Source organism: Pongo abelii, chromosome 11 (assembly GCF_028885655.2).
Source record: "Pongo abelii isolate AG06213 chromosome 11, NHGRI_mPonAbe1-v2.0_pri, whole genome shotgun sequence".
Taxonomy (NCBI): domain Eukaryota; kingdom Metazoa; phylum Chordata; class Mammalia; order Primates; family Hominidae; genus Pongo; species Pongo abelii.
Genome location: NC_071996.2, coordinates 132,212,024 through 132,226,116, shown reverse-complemented (window position 1 = coordinate 132,226,116; position 14,093 = coordinate 132,212,024). Strand labels below are relative to the sequence as shown.

The window sequence follows — 14,093 nt, the reverse complement described above, 5'->3', positions numbered from 1 at the left end:
TTCCAATTCTGTGAAGAAAGTCAGTGGTAGCTTGATGGGGATAGCATTGAATCTATAAATTACCTTGGGCAGTATGGCCATTTTCACAATATTGATTCTTCCTATCCATGAGCATGGAATGTTCTTCAATTTGTTTGTGTCCTCTTTTATTTCATTGAGCAGTGGTTTGTAGTTCTCCTTGAAGAGGTCCTTCACATCCCTTGTAAGTTGGATCTCTCAGCAGAAACCCTACAAACCAGAAGAGAGTTGGGGCCAATATTCAACATTCTTAAAGAAAAGACTAAACATATGAATCAACCCAGAATCTCATATCCAGCCAAACTAAGCTTCATAAGTGAAGGAGAAATAAAATCCTTTACAGTCAAGCAAATGCTGAGATATTTTGTCACCACCAGGCCTGCCTTACAAGAGTTTCTGAAGGAAGCACTAAATGTGGAAAGGAACAACTGGTACCAGCCACTGCAAAAACATGCCAAATGGTAAAGACCATCGACGCTATGAAGAAACCACATCAATTAACGGTCAAAATAACCAGCTAACATCATAATGTCAGGATCAAATTCAAACATAACAATGTTGACCTTAAATGTAAATGGGCTAAATGCCCCAATTAAAAGACACAGACTGGCAAATTGGGTAAAGAGTCAAGACCCATCGGTGTGCTGTATTCAGGAGACCCATCTCACATACAAAGACACACATAGGGTCAAAATAAAGAGATGGAGGACGATCTACCAAGCAAATAGAAAGCTAAAAGAAAGCAGGGGTTGCAATCCTAGTCTCTGATAAAACAGACTTTAAACCAACAAAGATCAAAAGAGACAAAGAAGGCCACTACATAATGATAAAGGGATCAATTCAACAAGAAGAGCTAACTATCCTAAATATATATGCACCCATTACAGGAGCACCCAGATTCGTAAAGCTAGTCCTCAGAGATGTACCAAGACACTTAGACTCCCACACAATAATAATGGGAGACTTTAACACCCCACTGTCAATATTAGACAGATCAACAAGACAGAAGGTTAACAAGGATATCCAGGGCTTGAACTCAGCTCTGCACCAAGTGGACCTAATAGATATCTACAGAACTCTACACTCTAAATCAACAGAATATACATTCTTCTCAGCATCATATTACACTTATTCTAAAATTGACCAAATAATTGGTAGTAAAACACTCCTCAGCAAATGTAAAAGAACAGAAATCACAACAAACTGTCTCTCAGACCACAGTGCAATCAAGTTAGAACTCAGGATTAATAAACTCACTCAAAAGCATGCAACTACATGGAAATTGAACAACCAGCTGATGAATGACTATTGGGTAAATAATGAAATGAAGGCAAAAATAAAGATGTTCTTTGAAGCCAAGGCGAACAAAGACACAATGTACCAGAATCTCTGGGACACATTTAAAGGAGTGTATAGACGGCAATATATAGCACTAAATACTCACAAAAGAAAGCAGGAAAGATCTAAAAGAGACTCCCTAATATCACAATTAAAAGAACTAGAGAAGCAAGAACAAACATATTCAAAAGCTAGCAGAAGGCAAGAAATAACTATGATCAGAGCAGAACTGAAGGAGATAAAGACAAAAAAATCCCTTCAAAAAAATCAATGAATCCAGGAGCTGGTTTTTGAAACAGTCAACAAAATAAATAGACTGCTAGGAAGACTAATAAAGAAGAAAAGAGAGAAGAATAAAATAGATGCAATAAAAAATGATAAAGAGGATATTACCACTGATCCCACAGGAATACAAACTACCATCAGAGACTACTATAAACACCTCTATGCAAATAAACTAGAAAATCTAGAAGAAAGGGATAAATTCCTGGACACATACACCCTCCCAAGACTAAACCAGGAAGAAGTTGAACCTGTGAATAGACCAACAACAGGTTCTGAAATTTAGGCAATAATTAATAGCCTACCAACCAAAAAATGTCCAGGACCAGATGGATTCACAACGGAATTCTACCAGAGGTACGAGGAGGAGCTGGTACCATTCCTTCTGAAACTATTTCAATCAATAGAAAAAGAGGGAATCCTCCCTAACTTATTTTATGAGGCTAGCATCATCCTGATACCAGAGCCTGGTTGGGACACAACAAAAAAAAGAGAATTTTAGGCCAATATTCGTGATGAACATTGATGCTAAAATCCTCAATAAAATACTGGCAAACCAAATCCAGCAGCACATCAAAAAGCTTATCCACCATGATCAAGTTGGCTTCATCCCTGGGATGCAAGGTTGGTTCAACATACACAAATCAATAAACGTAATCCATTACATAAACAGAACCAATGACAAAAACCACATAATTATCTCAATAGATGCACAAAAGGCCTTCAGCAAAATTCAACAGCACTTCATGCTAAAAACTCTCAATAAACTAGGTATTGATGGAACTTATCTCAAAATAATAAGAGCTATTTATAACAAACCCACAGCCAATACCACACTGAATGGGCAAAAACTGGAAGCATTCCCTTTGAAAACTGGCACAAGACAAGGATGCCCTCTCTCACCACTCCTATTCAACATAGTGTTGGAATTTCTGGCTAGGGCAGTCAGACAAGATAAAGAAATAAAGGGTAGTCAATTAGGAAAAGAGGAAGTCAAATTGTCTCTGTTTGCAGATGACATGATTGTATATTTAGAAAACCCCATTGTCTCAGCCTAAAATCTCCTTAAGCTGATAAGCAACTTCGGCAAAGTCTCAGGATACAAAATCAAAATCAATGTGCAAAAATCACAGGCATTCTTATACACCAATAACAGACAAACAGAGAGCCAAATCACAAGTGAACTCCCGTTCACAATTACTTCAAAGAGAATAAAATACCTAGGAATCCAAGCTATTTCTGTATTATTAAGAGTTCTCTTTACTTCTCTCTAGACAATTCTTCAATACTCCAATCCCTTGTTTTAGTTATTAATTCTTTGCATTAAACTTTCCTTGCTCAACTCATTGTGTGGTTTCTGTCTCTCTAACTTGACTGACACTGAATGATATATTTAGCTTTATCAGCAGATTGTTTTTTAGATTATAGGATCAATTCACAGATAGTATCAAGACACAACTCGTGGAAAGTCTAAACACATCTAAATTACATCATTATTTAGGTAGATGAGAAATTTGAATTTTTTATAAGGAAAAAACCCTTGTAAGGCTGTGGATCTTGAGCAGCTTTTCATAGCATTCAGAGCTATCCGTGCTGAACCCCTCTCTGCACCTAACAGTAAAGTAATAACTTACAGGTGTTTAGTGCTCTATGGTTTTCAGGAATTTTATTAATGGTACTGCTTTAAGTTTATTTCTACAGAAAGAATTACATTCTAAAATCACATAATAAATAGAAAGTGCTCCAGGTGATAAAATGACAGATTATGATCTAGAAGAGCATTGGGCTGCAAATACTGCTTATTTCTGTCTTCAAAGTGAAACCCTGACAATGGGTTGGTCCCAAAGAGCTCAGTAGGAGTGAGCCGCAGTGATTCCCTCTGCCCTGGACAGAGCTCCTCTGCCTTGGGGCTTTCACTGCAGCTTGGGCTTCCTTCAGTCCCCTCACACTTAATCATCCAGAGTAGCAGGTCCTCCCCTGGGAACATAAGCCACAGGCCCAAATTACTTAAGACCTGAGGAGTACAGTCACCCTAAAGGGAAGGTCAGAGGTCTGCTGGACATCCTTGTGTATCTTATTGGAGTATGCATTCTGGGATTTTAAAGCAAACAATGTGAATATACTTGAACAGATAAGAATACAAAATAAGTATAGGAAAGAACAATAAGAAGTCATTAAAAAGAATTCAGTGGAACCAATAGATATGAAAGGTATTCAAATTTTAGAATTAAACTTCCCCTAAATTGATACTGCTGACAATCAAATAACTCAACAGAAAGATTGGAGTGAGAGACTCTCCTAGAAAGAGTCCACAAAAATTCAGAAACAGGAACAATAAATTGATAAATATGGAGGAGAGAAGTACCAGAATCCAGATAAAATGGGATCTAGATGGAAAAGAAAAAAAGAAAGGCATAAGGAAGATATTTGAATAAGTAATAAACATAAATTCTCCAGAAACGAAGAAAACTGAAAAGTCTTATATTGATAACACCACAGGGTGTCAAACAAAAAAGAAAAAGATAACTGGCATGGGCAAGCGGAATAGTGAAACTTAAGAATATCTAAGACCGAGAGAAAAAGAGTAGATCATGTAATAACAGAAAAGGAATCAAAATGATATCAGACTTGTCAATAGCAATACTGGATGCATGAAGAAATTAATTTCTTAAGGGTATTGAAGAAAAAGAAACTGACCTTTTAATTTTATATCCTATTGAATGGACGTTGAACTCTAAGAGATTATCATTAAATTTTACTAAGAATATTTTCAAGCATAACAGGATTCATTTAAAAAAGACCTGCAATAAAAATACTCCTGAATCATAAACAAGGATGATGAAGCCAGGGAGAGGCGATAGAAAGCAATGTGAGAGAAGAAAAAAAAAAAAAAACACTAAAGTAATGGGAAATTATTTCCAGAACACCATCAAAGTAAAATCCTAGAAAAAAATTAGTTTTATGCTATCCTTCTCCAGAGTTCATTTGATATTTCCTCTAACCTCAGCCCAAATCTCAGATGATGTTCTGTACCCAGTGGGGTGACCAAAACTCTTATTCCTAAGGGATCTGGGCCCTTTGGGATGCTTACTATAGTGGGGTTGCTAAAAATTTCTATTAACTTTTACATTAATAGTAAGAGGCATTCAGAGGGTTCCCTCCTTGCATCCCTCCTTGCATCCATGTTGTAGTAAAGCCCTGTCTCCTTGATAATCAGGAGCAGTCTCAGTCCAGCCCACACAGCAAGCCCCTTTAGTTATTCATCCAGAATAAAGGCCAGAAGGGTGCTGGCCTTAACTCTGGTTCCATGGAGGTAGTGATTGTGCCCAAGGGTGGGGGAATGCATTCTTCCTTTACATTTCTTTTGCCAGAGGGTGTGCAGGAGGTCAAGTGTCACAGTACGGGGCCTCTGTTTGTGGCCAGGGTTTCTTCATGAGTCTCCTTATTCCTCAGGGCTGGTTGTACCAAGTGAGATCTAATCTTCTGGTGGGGGAGCATGGCTGGTGGGCACTCCCTGTGCGTGTGAGCTGTGTCCCTCTGCTGTGTCTCCCCAGCTAGGATGGCCTAGATGATGAAAGAAAGGCCTGTCTCTTGCAGATGAAGCTCATCTTCGTGATTGCTAATCAGATTTCCTGCGGGCTCACCATGTGTCAGGCAGCTTTGCAAGGTGCTTTTGTCTAATTCAGCCTCACAGGTACATTCTCAGGAAAGCGCTGTGTTCTTCTTTGCTGATGAGGAAAAGAGTCCAATGGGATGAAGTCGTCTCTTCCAAGGTCACGGAGCTAGGAAGAGGTGGAGCTGTCACCCAAATCGGGGCCTCAGTTTCTATCTGGAAGACTGTGCTACGTGACATCGCTGCAGCAGTGTTTCTCAACCAAGGGCAATTCTGTCTTGGGGGACACTGGGCAATGTTAGAGACATTTTTGGCTGTCACACTTGGGGGGTGCTACTGGCATCTGGCAGGTGGAGGCTAGATCCTGCTGACCATCCTACAAAGCATGGGGCAGTCTGCCCTTCCCCTCCCCCAAACAGTTTACCCAGCCAGCACCAACAGCGTGGAGGCTCAACAACCCTGCTAGAGAGGGCTCATGTCCCCTGCTTTCGGCATCCCCGACCTCTGCCCCGTCCTGGTCCTCACCGTCTCTCATTAAGATGGTGCTGCAGGTTTCCCACCAGCACTGGGTCCCCTGCCTGTCTTTTCTCCACCCAGAAACTCACATAATTTTTACAAAACACAAACTGGATTTTATCTTTCCCAGCTTAAAACACTTGCAGGATTCCCCTTTCCTTTGAAATAGAACAGCACTCTTCATCCTGGCACACAGGTTTGGCACTCCAGGGCTCCTGCTACCTGTATTGTGGCCTCATCTCTCATCACTGCCCTTTCTGGGGCCTGTTTCAGCAAAATCGAGCTGATGACAGTCAAGCGAGCCTCTTCCCTCCTCCCGTCCTGGGTCTCAGAGTCTCTACTGTCCAGTTCATTCTTCCTTCACGCCTAAAGGGATCCTCTCCCCCTCTTCCTGGACTACTTGTAGATTTCAGGGGTTAGGACGGCTTCGTCTGTCGTCAGTTAGTTCCAACCCTAAAAGGCTTGTTGACCTTAGGCAAGGCATTTAATCGAGTTGTGCCTCACTTTTTCCATCTGACAAATTTGGGATAACAAATATGTTCATATCGTGGGGCTTTTGAGAGAGCGCAGAGAGATCGTGCCTATAGAACACTCAGAAACTCTCTGGTATATTATAAGATCTAGGCAAAAAGTAGCAATACATTATTTTTAATGTGGTTAGTATTATTCTAAGGCTATCACTTATTCAGAGAGCTGGGCTTTAGGACAATTCTGGGATTCGGCACCAGCGTTGCCATAAATCCGAAGCCTCCTCACTCAGGAGATCAAGCAGGAGAAGATGAAGGGAGGGGCCTCCAGGAGGCAGGAATGGGCGTGATAAATGGGCTGGGGTCTCCCTCTAGTGGCAGCAAGGTGGAAATGATGGAGGAAGGCGCCTTTGTTCTTAGTGGTCGATGAGCATGCCCACACATGATGCACCCCAGGCCAGGGTCTCTGGGGAGCTCCTAGACTACAGAAAAATAATGGTGAAATATAGTTATAGGACTTTCACTGTGGTAGGTAAAGCCTCCAAGCTCCCCCCAACTCCCCACTGCCTGGCCATTATTTATTCGTTCATTTAAGGCTGAGTTAAGCCTCCATGTCTCCCTCCCATTTTTACTTTCCCAAGATGAATTAGGTACATCTCCACTGTGTTCCCAAAGATGCTGAGGATGCAGTTACTGAAGTTGGTGCACTTTTACAGACTCCTCCCCTTGGTGAAGGTTTTGTCCCAGACTCTGGTGACAAAGCATTGTCCTCTCAGTCTCAGTGGAAGAGGGAGACAGACACACACCAGGGATCGACAGCTGGAGTGTCAGGCTGTGACAGGGTAAGCTCAGGGATCGGGGGAGCCGAGAGAAGGCATCAGGACACCCATAGCATGGCGAGGGGTGCAGAGGAGCAGGAAGGCCTTTACAGAAGAAGTTACATTGGATCTGTAAGATGGGGAGGAACTGGCGAGTAAAGAAGGAATTTGCATGATACATGGATACAAAGATAAAGGGGTGACCCGACACCCAAGAAGAAGCATATGGCTTCACCAGAGATTGTGAGGCACCTGAGATGATGCAATGCAGTCAGATTGTTTAGCAAATGCACAGAGCCTAAGACGATGAGTTGAGTGTCTGGACTTTCAGCCCATGCTGTGTCACAACAGGCTTCACTCAAATGAGCTGTGGTTGCCTCTTTTTGGAAACTCTTCCTTCCTTCAGAGCTATCCATGTGTACACAGTCATGCACCACATACTATGTTTCAGTCAACAGCAGACTGCATATCCAATTACTGTGCCTTTTCTGCGTTAAGATTCACAATACTCTTGTATTACAATTGCCTACAAAATTCACTACACTAACCTGCTATACAGGTTTATAGTCTAAGAGCAATGGCTTCACCATATAGCCTAGGTCTGTAGTAGGCTATAAAATCTAGGTTTGTGTAAGTACACCCTACAATAGTCACACAACAAAACTGCCTGATGACACATTTCTCAGAATGTGGATTCCTGTTGTTAAGTGACACACCATTGTGCCCGGGGGGAAGATCATTCCAGGCAGAGTGTAAAACAAAACAAATGCAGAAGGCTGGGAGTGGGCTTGGCTTCGTCAAGGAACAGCAAGGAAACCAGTGTTGCTGCTGCTACCAGGGTTTTCACTCCCATACAGAGAAGCTTCTTTGGGGTCTCCTAACTCCCACTTCATTGTTGTTTCAAGGATAATGATTGAATCTGTGAGATGATGCAAGACTAATTACTCAGAAGGCCAAGCCAACAGCAAAGAGTAAATCCTACAGTCACTGTTAGGACACAATAATAACGAGAACATTTACAAGGGGAGAATACTCGTTTATTTGCTTGTTTTTAATGAGATTTTTAATTTCTCTGGGTCTCTGACTCTGGACACTAGATCACTGCTAAAGTGTGATGCCTGCACTTCCTCAGGGTGTGGGTGCCTAAAGGACAGAGGCAGAGAGAGAACCACCGCCACTCTATAGCACACGCTATTGGAAAACGTGCAACCCTTGGAAACATTTTCTGATGTCAGGTTTCCAAGGGAAGGGACCCGGTTTTCTTCACCTCCATAGATGATATATAGTTGGCTACTGTTCTGTTATCCACTCTGACAATCTCTGTGTTTTCACTGGTGCATATAAAACACTGATATTCAAAGTGATTGTTTATATAGTTAGATTAGTATCTATCATATTTGTTACTACTTTCTATTTGTTGCCCTTCCTTGTCCTGCATTGCTGTTTTTTTTGTTTTTGTTTTTGTTTTTTTTCTTTTAGAGACAGGGCTTTCCTATGTTGGCCAGACTGGTCTCAAACTTCAAGCCTCAAGTGATTTGCCGGCTTTGGCTTCCCAAAGTGCTAGGTTTACAGGTGTGAGCCACTGCACCCAGCTGCATTCCTATTTTTGTCTTCCACTCTTTCTGCCTTTCATGTTTTTTGTTTGTTTGTTTTTGCGGAGTCTTGCTCTGTTGCCCAGGCTGTGCAGTGGTGCAGTCTCGGCTCACTGCAACCTCCGTCTCCCAGGTTCAAGTAATTCTTCTGCCTCAGCCTCCTGAGTAGCTGGGATTACAGGCATGTGCCACCATGCCTGGCTAATTTTTGTATTTTTTGTAGAGACGGGGTTTTGCCATGTTGCTCAGACTGGTCTTAAACTCCCGACCTCATGATCCACCCCTCTTGGCCTCCCAAAATGCTGGGATTATAGGCATGAGCCACCATGCCTGACCCATGGTTTTGAATTGAGTATTTTGTATAATGCTTTTTTTTTTCCCCTTTCTTATCAGTTATAATTCTTTTTTCACTTTTCTTTAGTGGCTATCCTAAAGTTTGCAATATACATTTACAACTAATCCAAGTCTGGTTTCAAATGTCACCCAGTTCCTCCCTCTTGTCTCTTGATTCATCTATGTTATTGATTTCATTCATACACACGCATATGTTAAGTATAAAATACATATAAGACATATACGTAAGCACATGTAATTGAATTCATTGTTGATGTGATGATTTTGAACCAATTGTTTTCTGTTAAATCAGTTAAAAATTTAAAAAGTATCTATTTTACCTTCAATTATTTCTTCCTCAATGTTCTTCCTTTCTTATGTAGATCTGAGTTTCTGACTTATATTATTTTCTTCTAAGGAACTTCTTTTGACTTTTTTTGTAAGGAAGGTCTACTGGCAACAAATTTCTTCAATTTTTGTTTATTGAAGAAAGCATTTTTTTTCTTTTTCAGTTTTGAAAGATAATTTCACAAAGTATAGAATTTTAGGTTGACATTTTGTTTGTTTGTTTTTCCTCAACTCTTTAACTGTTTTACTCCACTCTCCCTGCTTATATTGTTTCTGAGGAGTAATATGGAATTCTTACCTTTGCTCCTTGATAGTTAATGTGTCTGTTTCCTCTGGCTTCTTTTGGGACTTTATTTTTATTTTCTGTAGTTTGAAAATAATATGCCTAGGTAAAGGGGGTGTGTGTGTGTGTGTGTGTGTGTGTGTGTGTTTGTGTGTGTGTTCTAATTTATCCTGCTTGGGGTTCTCTGAGTTTTTTGGACCTGTGGTTTGGTATCTGACATTAATTTTAGGAAATTCCCATCATTATTTTTTCAAATATCTTCTGTTTCTTTTGTTTTCTATATATATTTTCTACTTTTATATATTAAGGGGGTACAAGCACATATTTCTTACAAGCATATATTGCATAATGGTCAAGTGTGGGCTTTTAGTGTACCCATCACCCAAATAGTGAACATTGTATTTAATAGATGGTTTTTCAACCCTTATGCTCCTCCCTTCTTCCAACCTTTTTGAGTCTTCAGTGTCCTTTATTCTATTCTGTATGTCCATGCACACCCATTCTTTAGCTCCCAGTTATGAGAACATTTGATGTTTGACTTTCTGTTCCTGAGTTATTTCACTTAGGATAATGGCCTTCAGTCATTATACATATAGTCATTATACATATCAGTCATATACATATCAGTCATTATACATATAATGTATATACGTATAACATATATACATGTATACAATGTATATACGTATAACATATATACATGTATACAATGTATATACGTATAACATATATACATGTATACAATGTATATACGTATACATTATATATGTTACATATATACACCACATTTTTCTTTATCCAGTCCTCTGTTGAACATTTTGGTTGATTCCATATCTCTGCTACTGTGAATAGTGCTGTGATAAACACCCTAGTGCAGATGTCTTTTTATATAATGATTTCTTTCACTCTTTCTTCTCCTTCTGGTATGGCAATTGCACATATGTTACACCTTTTGTGGTTGTGCCACAGTTTTGAATATTCTTTTCCGGTTTTTTTAACTCAGTCTCTTTTTCTGTTTGCTTTACAGCTTTGAGGGTTTCTGTTGAATAACCTTCAAGCACAGGGATTCTTTCCCCACCTTGAGAATGTCTACTTTTCCAGTGTCCAGTCTGCTAATAAGCCTGTCAGAGTCATGCTTCATTCCTCATATGGCATTTTTTTTTTTATCTCTAGCATTTCCTTTTTGGTACTTTCTTGGGATTTCCATCTCTCTGCTCACATTGCCTATCTGTTTTTGCAGACTGTCCACTTTATCCACTAGAGCCCTCAGCATAATCATCACAATTGTTTTAAATTACCAGTTTGATAACTCCAATGTTCCTGCCATATTTAACTCTAGTTCTGATATTTCGTCTATTTCCTCAAGATGAGTTTGTTTGTTTATTTGCCTTTGAGGATGTCTTGTACTATTTTCTTGCTAGCTGGACATGATGTAGTGGACAAAAAAAATGACAGTAAATAGGCCATTATTAAGGCAGCGGTAACATGTGGGAGGAGGCGGAGTCTCCTATCGTCCTATTATTAGGTGTCAGTCTTTTGCTGAGCCTGTGTTTCTGAACTGTGACCTCACAAGAGCTTCTCAGTCCCCTACTCTTTGGTGGGACTGGATGGCTAAAGTGGACTGAAGTTGGATATTTCCCATCCCCCAGGTCAGTTAAGTTCCAATGAAACTCCAGCAGGTTAGGGTCTGGTAAAACAATTCCACTTGAGGGCAGGCCTGGTTAGGAATAACAGAATGTTCTGGCATAGTTTAAAATGGCAACTTTCCTCCCCCACCCTACAGGAAGCACAAGGGAATTTTTCTCTTGTCTTCTCTATGAGAACCTGGTCAAGCTCCTGGACGTAAAACCCCAAACAGTGTTGGAGGCCCTTATGACTGAGTCCCCTGGAGTGTTTAACCCTCAGATGTGTCCACACAAAGCCTCCAGCCAATCATCCATTACCGTTCAGGTTTCCCTACCCTGGCACGGGTTCTCACCGTGGTTTCTGCTCCTGTGTTTCTGCTCTGGTAAGTTGTGATTCTCTGTTTTCAACTTTTTGTTGGTCCTTCCAATTTTGGGGGCAGCAGTTTTCCCTATGATGAGTTGATTTTTCAGTTTGTTCAGCTTTCTACTTTTAGGATGGAGTGGCCACTTCTAGCTTTTTACAAATGGAGTCATAAACCAGGAGTCCTCTGCTGTATGTGCAGAGCCCAGCAAAATGTCTGGAGCATAAGGAGGCTCAATAGATTTGAACTGAACTGACCAATGTTGAAGCAATAGGGACCCTTTTTTTTACCCCAAGATGAGGCAGACAATCCAGCCATGAGTTTCCAGTTAGCATTTCTCGGCAGGGGTATCAAGGGAGCTGGTTGGTGGCACCCCCACCTCTTTACAGAAGCTTCCAAATGCAGCTGCACCCTTGGCCATCACCAAGCTGTGCAGCTGGAGGTCCAAGCCTGGAATTCTTGCCATGCTGGGTCCTCACCCACATCCTTGCAGCCGCAGTGGGTTCAGCTCTCAACTTGTTCCAGTCCCCACTGGTAACCACCAGCACATGCCTCAAGAAGAGGTGGCTTATTTAGTTTGGTGGTAAATGAAATTGGTTTCTTAGCTTCCTTTCTTTTTCCTCCCTTCTCTCCTCTCCCTCAGGAAACCTGAGAATTCAATGATGTATTGGAGAAAACAAGTGCCTGCAAACTGTTTGCAGATACGTGGTCTTTGGTCTGAGCTACCACAGAAAAGCTTCCCACAACCAAATGAATTACAGACACTCAGCAAAAGAAACTCTTTGCAAATGTGATTATTATAAGTGCCAGATGGAGTTCACACACTCACTTCTGGAATGACTGACAAATGTCATGACACAGGTTTTAGGTATTTTTTTATTACAGAGTCATACATTTATATAGTAATGCGTTCATTTTTCCCTTCGAGTTGTCCATCTTGGATGCTGACATTTATTGAGTGATCCCACTAACATGTGGAGTAATGGAAAGATCTGGAGGCTCCACCACCCTCATGTTGTTTGCTGTTCACTAACCATGAGCAGGTGCTTGAACCTCGAGCACTCACTTTTCTCACTTTATCTTGTCTAGAAAATGGGCATAATAGGCCCTCTCCTAACTTCTTCCCAAGGTAATATTAAGGATCTATGTGGACATAGGAATTTTTTTTTTTTTTTTGAAGTGGAGTCTTGCTCGGTTGCCCAGGCTGGAGGGCAGTGGCTCAATCTTGGCTCACTGCAACCTTCACCTCCTGGGTTCAAGCAATTCTCCTGCCTCAGCCTCCTGAGTAGCTGGGACTGCAGGCACCCACCACCATGCCCGGATAATTTTTTTTTGTATTTTTAGTAGAGATGGGGCTTCACCGTGTTGGCCAGGCTGATCTTGAACTCCTGACACCAAGTGATCCACCCACCTCAGCCTCTCAAAGTGCTGGGATTGCAGATGTGAGCCACCGTGCCTAGCCTGAAAACATGTTATCAAATAAGATTAAAGTTTTAAATTTGTGAAATGAAATACTATTGTCAAATATTTCTCTAGCCTTTCTGCATTGTTTAATTTAAATCTTTCTTGACTTTAGACTTTTGGTCATATTTTCATTAGTGCCCCGGTGTTTAATTAAACAAATAAGGAAAACAGAACAAGGTTCCACAGATCTTTTGAAGACTATATTAATTTTAAGTTGTATTTATAATTCACAGTTTAAGTTATACCATTAACGATAAAGCTAAATTTTCGTTAGATTATTTCCTTTCTTAACCTTGATCATCTATTGGAATGTAAATAATATTGAAGCTAGCTTTGAAATCCAGGCACCAAAACTAGTCAAAATGCAATGTCAGAGCATTTCCCCCTATTTTCTAAAGATAAGAACTTGTGGGCTTACCAGGTCTAGGAAGATGGGTGGAGAACCCCTTCTCTCACACATGCTATCCAGACATCACCATTCTAATCTGGTGTCAGGACACCCACAGAATGGTCCCCTCTGAGAAAAGCACTCGAGCAGGCCCTTCTGGTAATAGGGCTTCCAAGGCCACCTCCCTGGTTTCCAGCCCTCACCCCCACACACTTTCTCTTTCCTGGTCCTGTCACCTCAGGGGGCAGAGCCAGCCCAAGACCTAAGTTTCTGTTTCTGGGGAAACTCTCAGCCCCACCACCTTGGACTACTTCAGAGTAACCACTACCCTCTTCAACTTCTAAAGACATATGACTCCCAAACTACCTCTCTTCCCGTTAATGACATCTATACCATTGTATGGCCCAAAATACCCTAAACTAAGGTCTGAGCAGGTTTTAAAAACAAAAACAAAAGCAAGCATTACTTGTTAGGAAGCAACTCTTACAAAAGGGGGCTAGAAGGAGATGAGAGCAAGGAGTAAAACCAGCTTTTGTCCCATCAGCACTGAGGGGTGACAGATTAATCTGCTCTCCCCCTAAAAATGTGCAAAACCATTAATGCACAGATTCATATTCATAGTGAGCTCCTTATATCTGCCTTTGCC

General features: G+C 40.9%; 2 long non-coding RNA genes across 3 annotated transcripts in view; both read left to right on the top strand.

Annotated features, from left to right (window-relative positions):
- Nucleotides 1–14,093, top strand: part of LOC129058153 (uncharacterized) — a 159,064-nt gene that overhangs the window by 73,770 nt on the left and 71,201 nt on the right. The gene's annotated exons all lie outside the window — the stretch shown is intronic.
- Nucleotides 11,198–12,683, top strand: LOC129058152 (uncharacterized). Its single transcript, XR_008523051.2, has 3 exons — nucleotides 11,198–11,257; nucleotides 11,392–11,616; nucleotides 12,239–12,683. It is a non-coding gene; the product is annotated as an uncharacterized LOC129058152 (long non-coding RNA).